This window comes from Gavialis gangeticus, unplaced genomic scaffold (genome assembly GCF_001723915.1).
Source record: "Gavialis gangeticus isolate Ggan-Ray unplaced genomic scaffold, GavGan_comp1, whole genome shotgun sequence".
NCBI classification, from domain to species: Eukaryota; Metazoa; Chordata; order Crocodylia; family Gavialidae; genus Gavialis; species Gavialis gangeticus.
In genome coordinates, this window is record NW_017729025.1 from 123,664,662 (window position 1) to 123,678,932 (window position 14,271).

Below are 14,271 nucleotides of genomic sequence, written 5' to 3' on the forward strand. Positions count from 1 at the left end.
TATTCCCTTTAAAAAAAAAGTGAAAAAATGGCAGTGTCCCCCGCCCCCCCCCCCCCCCCAAAATATCCAGGTCATATTTGAAACTGGCACAGGGGAAAACTGGTTCTTACTGGTTCTAGTCAGATTGCTTTGTTTATTACTACCAGCTGCTTCATTTAAACTGCAAAGTATCAAATACCATTGCACCAGCGGTATCTACTGCAAAGACATATATCCAGCACCTGAATCTCATAGGACCAAGCACTCAGATTCTGTAGCAAAGTAGAAGAGATGCAGCAAGATCTAGTAATGTTGGTGTACTGGGAGTGGATAGTGTTGCTTTCCATTTAGGCATTAAACTTTGAATGCTTAGTTGAAAAATTTGTAGGAGTCATGTTCCAGGCCTAGGATTTGGCAGCATGCAGGATGCATGGCAGTTTGGAGATTTTTTGTTTTAGTAGGAGCTCTTAAGACTTGTTTTCTATTTAGGTGGTATATTTGGGCAGCAGAGGTGGGGGGTGGAACTTGAAAGCAAGAAAAATGCTAGGCTCTGTTAGCTATCATATTTTTCTAGAGGTTCAGATCTGCTTTCTTGTCCTTGCCTCTTACTGCTGTTACAGTAAAAGACCATGTGAGGGACAGCAGCAGAAATGGATCCAATTATTGTGCACCTCTTCAGTTGTTATTCCTTCCTATTTTTCTACCAACAAAAGTATAATCCTAAGCAAAGAAAAGGGCACTCTGTCAGATGGTGGTGTATGCCAGTAACAGATAGAGCAGGAACCTTCTATATTGTAGAGCTTTCTCTGTATGTGGCCCTCCTTTTAAGTCTTTTCTAATACAACTGGGACAAGGCAAGTAAATGTGATCCAATTAAACCCCAAAGTCTTAGCTGATCCACCTTTTCCCAGACACTTTCTAAAGCAAAAAAGCAATCCTTGATTATTTATAGATGACTGAGATTGCTACAAAAAATACTGCAACTCTTATTTTATTCATTATATTTTCACAGATTAATCATATTTTCGTTCTGACTTTCATTTTTAATAAAATCCCTTTACCTGCTCTCCCCTCCTTCATCTTTCCAAGGGAAAATATTGGTAGAACAAAGAGACAGAACGTGTACTGGGCCAATCTCTCCAGGGGTAGAACTGCATTTAGTACGATGTAATAAAAGGACCTGTGAAGATTTGCACTATAGAGATCTGCTCTGCTCTCTGGTAATCGAATGGAGTTGTATACTGTATGTTAGCACCGTTTATCTGTATTGTACCAAAGGAATGCAGAATTCTTTCTGCATCATCTTGCATGTAGAGAATGGACTCCAAAGAAGTTAAATTCTCTGTTGTTATAAATTGATACCTCACCAATTTAACTGTGCATTATTACTACACAGTATACCATCAGCGAATCTGGCCCTAATCTGTAGAAGGATTCTGTTATGAAGTTTTATTACCTGTGCAACCTGAAAAGAAATCGAAGGACTTTCTGAATGATTAACACAAAATTTACAGTAGAGATCTACATGGATCCTGACTGTACAGTGCTTTCAGTCTCAAACGCAATTTATAAATATTATAAATATTACAAGGCCTTTGAGCTAAGTCACATTATTTTCCCCAATTTAAAAAAAGGAAAAGTATGGCAGGTCAACTAGATGAATAATTCAAGGCAAAAGAGGGAGAGAGATTGTAGCCAGGATTAGAATCTAGGAGTTACTGACATCTTGGCCAAAGATTGGATTATTATACCATGCCTTTATTTATATACACTGCACAGTGCAGATTACAGTGAAAAAATGATATATAAAATCAGCAAAAAATTTCTGTGCCCGAAAGTAAGATTTAGCCCATAAAAAAATGTTGGTTTTTTTCATTTTTAAAATACAGCATCACACACATCAAATAGGATTATTTTCTTCATTTTTATAGCTCAAAAAAGATATCCTTGTTCATTCAAAATAAATGCTTTTAGCCATTTATTTTCCAACAACGTTGGAAAAATATAATTTAAAGACTATTTTACAGCCTTCCCCAGTTGTAATCTGTTAGAAAAGATCCTTATCTATTTTGAATGTGAGTGCATTACAGACAAAATTAGGGCCAGTTCAAATCTCCCTACTGATATCAGCCGGACATTTCTGTTGTCACAGCTAGCACCAGGGTGAGGCACCACTGGAAAGGTACACATTGAGAAGGCACGTTTAGTTCTGCTTACGCTAGTTGTAGGTAGTTGTGCTATAGTCTTAAAATGTTACTAAGCTTAATATTGCTAGACATAATTCCATAATGATCAAGTATTCTGATGATGGCATATGCCAGTAATGGATAGAGCAGGAACCTTCTATATTTAGTAAGTTGTGCTATATTCTCAAAATGTTACTAAGCTTAATATTGCTAGACAGAACACCATAATGATCAGGGCAGAAGATGTGCACATGCATGAATGGTTATATAACAGGACCAAAGTTAGTTGTGTAACATGGCCAGTGCCAAGATGAAGCTGAGGAGTCTCAGTGTCTGAACAGTGTAGACTCAACTGGTACATCCTCAACAGCCCACCCAGCAGGTGGTACGGTTCTTGCCAAAGTTGCCATATGTGTAAGGCCTCTGCAATGCAGATGGGCAACTGGGTCAGCAACACTCAACCCCCTAAGCAGGGCTAGTTGAGACTGAGCTTGCTAATTGGTTCCAGGGTGTGCTAGGGCCCTGTGTGTGCCTGCCACTTTAAGGCCCTGGAGCTGGCAGCCTCCAGCTGCCTAATGAGGGCAGCCATTTTAGGCTCAGGGCTACCTATATGAACAAGGCAGTTTGGCTGCTGGAGATCAGGTGACAACACTGCCTGGTCAGAGGTCTGCTCAGTTCCATCTGGAGGTAAGGGAGGAGCTGTAGGGGATGGCAGGAGGCTCCTGGTCCTGGGTATGACCTAAAACTGCACCCTGCCAGGAGTGGGTGGCCTAGTGGGGCTCCCAGTGGCGTGGGAGTCCCCAGGAAATGCCAGGCCAGTTACTACCCTGGTGAAAGGCAGGTTGGGGTGCCTCAACCCCTAGCCCCCACCACTGGGTGGGTAACCCCTTGTGTTTGGAGGGCCCAGAGGGCAGACCCCGAGAGAGAGAGTAAAGGGCTAGGGACTCAGAGACTGAATGAGAGAATACCTTTGACTGGCCCAGGCTAGGACCAGGATGGTCAAAAGGGCCAGGGGTCCACTGCAAGGGATGCCCAAGAGCCAGGGGCCTGGGGTCCTGACTGGCCCAGGGGTGGGCCATGACTAGAGGAGCCAAAGGTCCTGGGGGAGGACCACACCCAAGAGGGAAAAATAGATTCAGGCAACTACATAGCTGAATGAAGGCGAGGAGGCTGCCTGAATGAAGGGATCACGCAGGGGGTTCTGGTAGAAGGATTCTGGGGCCCAGAGTGGGGCCAGTGATTATGGGAACATTGAAATGCCATCTGCGAGGCTTGGGCTGTGGTGTAGGGGAGGAATGGAGCTGCAGATAGCGCCCCCTGGCATTGGGGCAAAAATAGGCAGTCTTTCACTTAATTACATCTATCAATTAATTATTAAAATCATGATGTGGTAGGTGAGAAAGCGGGAAGTTAGCCCAAGAACAGGGGGGTGGGCCACGGTTGGATAGGCCCCAAGTGCGCCCCCTGTTACACAGGGCTTAATTAGCTCTTGCAGTACCTACCTCTACTGTGCAACAACCTGGCCTCAGTCAGTGTGTAGTTCTCATCCATGTGACTTCCCTGGTGCTGGTTCCCACATTCCTTTCCATGTACCATCTTTGAACTTCGGAACCCCAGTTTGACTTTGGCTTGCTTCCTGACATCCGCTTCTTGTAACCCCACTTGCTGGTTTGACTTTGGCTTGTCCCCTGACTAGATGTTGGTAACACCCCCTCCCCAACTCTAACCAGTAGGCTGAATGCCTCTGTGGATCCTGACAGTATGCTAGCCTATGACACTGACCAGCACATTGTCATACTGTGTTTTCTCAATAAAAGTTGCTTTACTATACTCATACAAAGGACTTGTTCTGACAAATTCCCTCCCCTCAGGCAGGCCAGCTCATAGAAACTAGGTGCCTTTGTGAGGAGCCATGTTGATCCAACCCATGTGACTGAGATCTCTAATATTCAAAAGGATGGTGGAAGAAGAAATAGAAAAGTCAATCTCTGCCTACACCAGTCTTTGCTGGACCTGTATAGCTGTCCTCGGGACTTTGATGCAGGAACCAAGGGTGAAAGAGAGCAGCTTCCCACCCACCATCACTGCTGGCAGACTGGCACCAAGTTACAGGATTAACTACAGGGCCAATATGAAAAAGTAGCGATAGCAAGGGGGAAAAGGACCAATAGTTCATCCTGACATACAGACAATGTGGATTTGTATCCACCTATGTGAGTGATACTTGGTATCTGAACATGGAAGGAATCTTCTTAAGGTTACAGCACCAGTGACTCTCTGCAGCATTGAGGCAATAGTTTTTACTACTACCCCTTTCAGTAGTAAAACTGAAACCAGTTAATTTGGCCCTGAATAAATGAAGTCCAGTGCCCAGTTAATAGGGGACCCTACATAAAGAAACAGTTCCCAAATGGAGATTGGAAGGACCAAGATTTTAGTTTGGTGGTACTGCCTGCACTCCTGCCAGAAATTAGGTCTATCATTCCCCCAGCTATTGTTGATAAAGATGTCAGAGACAAGCTCTAATGAATGTTCTTAGAAAAGCCTTGCCAGTCTCTCTTTTGGAAGAAAAAAATTTATGTTTTAAGCATGATGAATATGAAACAATAGGAGAATGAAGATTCGTGTGAGTTTAGGCATTGGCTGAGGATAGGGTAGGGGCATAGTTTTACATTTCCAAATACCAAACAGAATGAACAAGTTTATAAGCAGATGTTATTAACCAGATTCTAAAATGGGCTTAGAAAGGTGCTATGCTTTTTGTGGCTGCCTCCTCTGAAAGGAAGCTATCTTGAAAATGACAAACCGAGCTTATGATTGGTTGCAAGATGTCAAATAAGTGCCAGCAGTGGGCAAAATGAGGATCAGGACATGTAGCCACTGTTCAGGATAAAAGGAAGGAACAGGAGCAGTGAACTGCATAGACCAAGAGGATATAGCAAATAAATTAACTCTCTCCTTTCATCACCATGGAAGCTCAGTTTCCAGCTTACTTAGGAATTATACTAATGTGACTTATGAGGCATGTGTTAGAACTTTGCCAAGAGACAATTGCTGAGACTAGGAACAAAAGTTACACCTAAACCACTTTAAGTGATCAGAAACTGGTTTAAACCTGTAACAGAACAGAAGTTCAGTGCACATAAATCACTTCCAAAATGACCAAAACCAATTTAAGATAAACCTGATTGAATGTAGTATCAAACTTAACTGATTTAGATCAAACTGGTTTATGGAACTTCTGTCCCAGACCCTTTCTGTTTCAAGCTAACTGACAGTCCCCCAACATCCTAGGATGCTTTGCAGCCCTGGGCTATGCTGCCTGCTCCAGTGGGGCAGAGACTGCCTTGCCCCTCTGCTCCTTAGCCTGCTTCCTGCCTGTGTCTATCAGCCCATAGGGGAACGGGGGAACAGATCCCCACAACCACCCTAGCCAGGGTCTACCCAGCACATGGGAGGCTTTTCAGACCCTGGCAGCTCTCCCCACCCCTTTCCCAACTACTGATTGCTTCACCAGCTGCCACAGGAGGGAGGGAAAAGAAGTCCTCCGGACTGGGTACCTGCCCATGCAGTCCAGCATGGGGGCACCGGGGAGCCCCTGCTTTGCAGCCCAGCCCAGCCCAGAGTCAACCAGCCTGAGCAGCCCCAGGGAGCCAAGGGGATTTCTTTCCTTTCCGAAGGGCAGAGCTTCTTGCATTACCTGCTGCAAGTCTCAGGAAGCTTCAGGGAGCAAAGGAAAATTCTCCTGCTCCTCCACAGCCAGTTTTTCCTTAGCTGCTGCAAAACTAATGCGGGGAGCAGAGGAATTTCCCTCCACTCCCTGGGCTATTCCTGAGACTCGCAGCAGCTAAGGCAAGGGCTTGGAGTTGGGGTTGAGGAGGGGAAGAATTCCCCTCAGCTCCCTGGGGCTAGGGGACCCTGTGGTGGGCTGGGGGAAATCCCCCCAAGGTGCCCCCCATGCTGGGCTGCATGAGCAGGCACCCAGCCCAGAGGACTTCTCCCTCCCTCCTTTAGCAGCCACTGAAGCAATCAGCAGCTGAGAAGGAGGAAATTCCCCTCAGCTTCCCAGGGCTGCCTAGGCTTGGGAGTCCAGGCTGGGGGAAAACCCCTAAGGAGGCAGCTCCCCCAGGGTGGGCCAGCACCCAGACAGGGGACTCCTTAACCCCCTGTGTGGGGACAGAAGAGGTTTGGGGACATTTGGCTGGGCTGGCAATGGCCAGCAGGCTGGGAGATACGCTCTAGCACACCCTGCCTACTCACCTGGCTCAGTCCAGGCCTCACCCTGACTTTCCCAATTGAAAACTGAATATCAGTTCAGTTGGTTATAGGTGCAACCTATGCAGCTTCCTTTAAGCTGCATAGATTGAACTGATTCAGCCCCAGGCTTTTTGACTTTCTGTACTTAGCCTGGAAGGTTGTACCATCTGAAAATGTCCACTTTTCCTGATCTTAATATTAAAATGAGAAAGTTTAGTTCATGCTTCCTAATAAAAGGGACAATTTGCTTTTAGACTAGTGATGCTAATGAAACTGCTAATATTGAGCCTGTTCTATACAAGCTAAATCTGTATATTATACAGATGTAATCTGTATGTTATATATATATAGCATTCTAAATGTACCAGATAATGAAGGTATGAAATTGTCAACAGCTTTTTGGGCACAGCTTATTGTAATTGTCACATTCTTGAATTTAATTATAATTCTAATTTAATTATAAGGGTCAGCTCAGGACTTTAAAGAAACTGAGGTCCTATGAAAAGATGGATTGTTGGTGCAACTTCTCAAGATTCAAGATGGTTTGGCCAGAATAAAAACTGTGCATGATAAAGCACAAGTTACATAAATCTGCAAACAAATATTGTTCAATGCCTGCATTTATGGTGGGAAGTGTTCCTGAGATGGTCACCAACAGATACCAGAATACTAAAGGTAAATTTACATCCAATACTGTTCATAAACTTTTTCCTATTATTTCAATTATTGTATTAAGCAGGCCACCTCCAATACATGTTTCTGTAGCACAGGAACAGAGCTGGCTATATAACAAATCTAATTTTGCACCCATTCAGTTTCTAGTCCTCAAATTATTCTATTTCCTTTGTCTTTTATGATTCATTCCTGTATTCCTCCTCTCTTCTTTTTACTTCTTCTCCCTGTCCTTCCCTTCTAGATCTAGATGCTTCTCCGGACAGCTGAGTCAGCTTTTCATGTGATCAGCCACTTTCTTTAAATCAAGAAAACTGTTGTTGTAGTAGGTACTTTAAGATAAGCAAGTGAAAGGCTGTTGGATACACTAAATCATTTCACGCTGAAACGTGTCTCAGAATACATATTTTTCTATTTCTGCCGTGGTCTATTAATTACAGTGTTGGAGACTACCAAGGTAGCTATGATTACTTCTCTATGTTTAAGTTTTTTTTCTAATACTTATTATTGCTTTAGGGAGTTCATGATTATTTTACTAGTCAAGTTTATTGGCCAAATTTATCACAGTTAATTACTCTGGCCAACAATATCATCCCTTCTAATATGCCATCACTAGATAAAGAGGCACTTAAAGAGTAAAAAATAGCCTGTTCTAATCTGTAGTCACATATGGGGTGAATATCACTTCTGCTCAGATACCACAGTTCCCACAGTCTGACTACCAGAGGTGCAGACTCTGAAAAACACTAGCCCTTTTATACTTTCTTGATAAAGCAGAAAGACCCACAGATATTCATCAATTCAGTTTGGATATATAAGCTGCCAATATGTATATCCAGAAGTTCAATTTTTCTATCAGTGTCTGGACTCTGTCAGAAGAAAGAATGAAAGTGGAACAAGAATAATACAAGTGGTTTTGTTTGATTCTTCTAGAATTTTCAATTTATTTTTCTTAGGTTCTCCATGGTCTTGTGAGCAGAAAGCTTCTTCAAAACAAGACTATTAAAAAGAAATAATAATAGGACACTAGGAAAAAGAATGAGCCAGAGAAAATGGATAACTCTGGGATTAGGGCTCTATGCTGTCATTAACATATTTGGCTTCTGGTTTGGATTTTTTCCTCAGGCTTCCTGGATTATTATGGATACATCACTTTGTTTTTCTATGCCTCAGTTCCCCGGTTATAAAATAGGGGTGATTATACTTCCTTCCTCCCACAGGTTGTCTTTCTAATCTAATTGTTTTTCTAATCCATTAAAATGGAAGCTGTCTGGAGCAAGAACTGCCCCTTAGGTATATAGTGGGTAGCACTCCAGTGCCCCAATCTTCATAGATACCTTTTAGTGCTACTCTAATCAACCAAACTTTTAGGACTATGTTCATGATAATTTCATTCTTTTAAACTCCGATCACTTGATACACTGAATCAATTGTCTTCTTTTGTGCTTGCAGAGTGCAAACAGGAAATACAATAATTGTAACGGTTCATGAAAGCCATAGGAATATCAGGTGCCACACTGGCTGGCATTTGCTTCTCTCCACATGCCAGAGAAAGTTTTGGGGTATTGAGAAAACATGGCGTCATAATGTTTCATCTTGATCTTGGCTTCCTGAAAGAAAGGCATGGGGAGGCTGCTTTGTAGATGACCTGAAAGTAGAACCAAGGGGAATCCAGGCAACAGGCAAGACCCAAAAGCATTCAGACTAAAAAGTATACAGTAACAGTGACAATTTCACACATTGCAACCAACTATTAGGTAGAACTGCCATAGATGAAAAGAAATTTGGCAAGAGTTACTGCATGATGGCATATGTTTCCCAAACCAGATGTATCTTATGGCGTTCTGTAATTTTGTGTCAATTAAAACGATTGATGCATTTTTAAGTAGGAAAGGATATCTGGAAAGGATGCCCTTTCATAGCATAAGAACTACAGATTGCTAAAGATCTTATGCCAAAAAAGTTTTACCATGTCTGTCTTAGACCACAACCTTAGAGCTACTGAGCATAACCCCTATGAGAGACTGTGGCCAAAATCAGCACGTCAGAGATTCTGTTCTATCACTTATTGACAGGCAGATAGCGTATAGAAGAATGCACAGAGGGAGACTTCTGTTCTGTCTCACCAAATAAATCTGAACCAGGGAGAATTCCTTTCCTACTAGGTAGGTTGCTAGGAGGTAAAAGATCAACAGTTGTGTTCACTTGACACTTCTGAACGTATGGATTTTGAGAAGCCATCAATACCAGGCCAGAGAAAGAATGGTTTTGTGCTATATTTGTGGTGGAGGATTATGGCTGTTTTACTGACATGCTAAAAGAGAAATAAGAATTGGTACTGTGTCCTAAGAAGAATCTGTGATTCTGGCACAAAAGTTGAAATAATATATTAGATATAACCTAATGTGATTTGTGTTAAAATAACCACATTAAAGGATTGATGTTAAAGGTCATAAATGTTCTCCCTCATACACCCACGCAAACATGTGCGTGGGAAGAATTATATCAACCATAATAATTCAGCATATACAAAAGAACGGTATGTGTTTTTTCAGAGGAGAATTATGTTGCCAAAACTAGGGAACCATTTTCAACTCAATTCCTAATAAATTGAAATCAGGTTCAGATGGCAGCTAGATACCTAACAGTTTCATGTACTTATATGGTCCACATGGACAAAACTGTGGAACAAACTGTTTCCAAATGAATTATGTGCTCATAAAAGTTCATTAAACCTCTTTATATCAAGACGGCTGTTGTATAGTCTCAAGAGTTTACAAGCCACAAAATTAACAGAGAAAAAAATGTTACCAGCATAAACATACCTGGTAGAATTAGCATTCCCTGGCAAGGGTGCAAAGACAGCTATTATTGTACAAAGCTAGAGAAAAATAAATTATTAAAGTTAGCATATAAATTAAATATGCCTAGGGCCAATTTTGAATTATCCAGTGACCTAGAGAGACTACTATGATAGCTTTGCCTTCAGTATGATATATATATATATGGGAGGGGGGGAAGAGTTGTATGTGAAATTGTTGTTGTGATTGCAACTGTTGTTGTAAGCCAAGGTGTCATTTACAGAGGAGGTTCAGTGGGAGGAAAGATAGCCCATTACATAGGGGCCTTGCTAGGAATGAAGATACTTAACTTCATTGCTTACTCTCTCATATACTGTCTGTGTGGCCTGGGGCAAGTCACTTGTCTTAATAGCACTTTCCTGTCTCCTAGAGTTTTGGGGATAGTTATATGTTCTGATACTCTGCTAATGAATGGGGTCATATAAGGACATAATAAATACCATATAAATCTGTCTTCAAGGATCCCAGTACTCTACCAGGTTACCATGAGGACGATTCTATTTATGTTTTGGAAGCACCAAAGAATTATGTTTATGAAGGGCCTGTAAATACATTATCTAACCTATACATATGGTTATTTAAGCAGTAGGTAGGAAAGGAAGTACATAGGGCAGGCATTGCTTAGTAGGTTCTTGTAGCTATTGAAAAAGGAGAGCCCTAGGAGTTGGTTAAATCCTCTCAACACACCTGGACAGCTAATTATTTGGCCAGCCTGAAGTTAAGCAAACCCTTAACGTTTCCAATATTCAATTATATACTAGCCTGCCCTAATGGCCTCTCAGCTGAATATCACCATGGATACCTTCTCTGTAGATAACCCCAGGAACTTTCACTAGATGATTCAGATCACTGTTTCACTATAACCTGACACATTCACCTCAACCCCAAAGCATTCAACTGAGTGGAGACTAGACTTAGCAGTACCCCAGCATATAAGCAGTTTTCCACAGCTTGAAAGAGCTAAAAGCTGAATTGATTAGTGAGTATCTTACCTCTTTGAAAATTCCCCCTAATCCATGCAGAATCTTCCCTGACACAAATGTTTACTTGGGAGAAACTTGAAGGTTGCAGACTAATATGGAGGGCTGCAACTTCAGTTCACACCAGTGAATTACTGCAGGATTAATATCTCTTAGAAAGTTTTGTTTAGTTACCAGCTTTGGAGCCATCAGCAAAGTTTTTACCCCAGTTCTATGTTCTCCCCTTTTCAAGCTATTCTTGTCCTGCTGTTGTCTTCCCAACCCACTAAGACTACACAGTCCAAAACAGGCAAATTCTACATGGTTTTATATTCTGGTATACAAAATAAACAAACAGGAACAGTAATAAAAAGTAAACCCTTCTGATAAAAATGCCTGTGCACATACATATCTTCAAGATAAAAGCTCATGTTCAGCACAAGAACAGCAACAAGACAAAATCAAGATTAATAGTGTTTAAAAATCCAGCTACCTTTTTTTTCTGGGCAAGTTTTGTTCTTTTTCCAGCCATGCACACACCAGGCAGCTGCCTTCAGGTATTCCAGGAAAACATTTGAAAGTAAAATCTCTCCATTTTTTCCCTTTCATTTGTGAAAGTAATGAGTCCTGAATTTCCTCATTCTGTTGCCTCAAATGGAGGATGAATGTTTTTAAGCATATATAGTACTGGTTAAGGTGCCAAATTTACAACTTTTGACACTGAAGTCTCTCCTTATCCATAATATTTACAACATTGTTAAAAGCAAATGATACTTCAGATTTCTGTACCATAATACCTCCCCCATGACCTAGTCAGGGAGCAAGTAAGTCAGTCTCCGTGATTATTTCATGTACCACATGCTGGGTAATATAATGAACAGATTCCATGTTTGTAAAACGTAAGTGGCTTACTACTAAGAGACTGTTTCCACAGATGCTGCAACTGCAGCTAGTGTCATAGCTACATGTGCAAGCAGACTGACTTTCTAGTGTCTCCATCCAATTCTTCTCAGCAGTAACTTGTGCACCTCCTTTCAAGTTCTATGCAGGTGGTTGCATCTTTCTTCTTAACAGTTGTCGCTACAGTGCAGGACTGTGCTGGCTTGACATCCCAGCCCATCCTAAGGACATGCTCTTCATTACCATCTCACTGTACCCTATAAGACCTCATAGTACTTCAAGTGTTTCTCACCAGTAGCATAAGTAAGGAGGCGCCAGCAGGGTAGCAGCCCCAGCTGTCAAGCTGCCAACATAATGGGGAAGCAGAAAAATAACACACGACTGTGCCAGTGGCACCACAGCCATGAGCCACGGCTGCTTATCACAGTAATATCTGAATGCTTAAACATTTTAAAATAAACGTATTGGATAACAATTCCCTTCTCTTGCTTTAGCCTTAAAAAAGGGAGACTTTTTGTTTGTATGTGTAATTAACGTAGTTAAGTTAGGCTGAAGAAATGTATGTGTCTTCTAATCACCTGGGCCAACCAGTCCCTAGAAGATATTTTATTGCTACTGTTCAAATATTCTTTCATGGAACATCTCAAATAAATATAGTTAAATTTTGCAAAGCAGGTGTGAATGCATTCTCACAGTCACATTGATCTTTTAGGATCTGGAATCATGTAATGACAGAGAGGCAACCTAACTCTGTCTGATGTCCCAGGGAATAGTAAACCTTCCAAAAATAGTGTTAGAAAATGACAACTGGAAGAAGTTCAGTCAATAAATAGGTACTTTAGGAACATTAGATTTTATTAAATAAATTAAACAGAGCTGATTATTGTTTATGCATTTTGGCCAAATATATGCCATGTCCAGTTGGGCACAATGGTTCCCCCTTCTGTAAGCTAAGTCACTGAAAGCATGACAAACTAGTTATTTCACATATATGCCCACATTCTAGGCTTGTAGAGATTAATTCAGGAGAAGAACAGACCCATAGGACATATGTGATCCTGTTTTTCCACTGTCTTAACTTGCCTGATACTTCCCTGGGTTAAGCTCCTTAGAGAAGGATTAATCTACAGCAAACTATGGCTATTTGACTCCTGAGTGAGAACATCTGCATAGTGGTTTAATGTCTCTTAACCAACATTGATTAAATTATGCAGTTTTACTTAGTTGAACTCACTTCACACTCCTAGGTGATTCATTTTAACTTGCCTTTGAAGACAAGCTTGAAGTTGAAGAGTTCAGAAGTAGAAAGAGCCTATCACATTCAAAGCTGCAGATTAAAATGCCTTATGCAATGCTGTTGAGTACATAGACATGGATAAGTTTGGGGCTTTCCATATAGACTTTGTCTGATTAGTAACTTAAAAATACAACATGCTGTCTCCACTATGTTAGGTGGCATGCTTGAACAGAGGGGGGCATTACATATGAAATAGCCTGCTTACTAACGCCTGTATTCTTTCCAATGCCTGTTCGAATGCAGAAAACCAAAGACTGTGAACATCCAATGGCTGTATTTCTATTCTGAATTGCAGCACATCACTAAAGGGGGAAAAACTCTGGAAATCACCTCCTTCCTAGGGAGCTTACTATGAGTTCTTTACACAGGAACCTGGAACAAATTAAAATTGGCCTTTATATGCAAGTGTACTTATAGTCACATAATATGATATTTTTAGTTGAGCAAATGCAAGCGAAGTATAGAAAAAAATTACTACCATTGTATATAGTCTTCATCAGTCTGATGAAGGCCTTCAATACAGTCAACAGATAGGGCCTTTTTACTGTTCTGAAAAAACTGGGTTGTCCCCCCAAATCATTGAAAATCGTTTGCTCATTGCATCAAGGTATGAAGGTAGTGTATGAAAACAAAGGACAGCAATGCTGGCATTTATCATTGAATCAGACTAGATGGAGACTTTTTCAACATTATAAGTTTTAAAGTAAAAACCAAGGTGAAAGTGCTAGTTCTGAGAGATTTCCTGTTTATGGATGACACGTCCTTGATTGCCCACAATGTATCTTCCCTGCATACCTCTTGGGCAGATGTTGTGTGTCATGAAAGAGCTTTGGGTTAACAATTAGTCTCAAGAAGACGGTGAGCATGCACCAAGGGGTGGAAGAACCAGTGACGCTGTCAACAGCTTTTGCTACTTGGGTTTTACAATCAGCCTTCAAACTGAACAGAATTGGAAAAGCAGCTAAGAATGTTAGAAACATGCATGGAATAACAACAAAGTATCAACTAAGATGAAGATGAAAATCTACGAGGCTTGCATGCTGTCATCCCCGCTTTATGATTCAGAAATGTGGACTACATATGCTAGGCACATCAGGAGACTGAACAGCTTCCACATGAGATGTCTGCACAAGATTCTGAAAATCAAGAGGGAAGGCAAG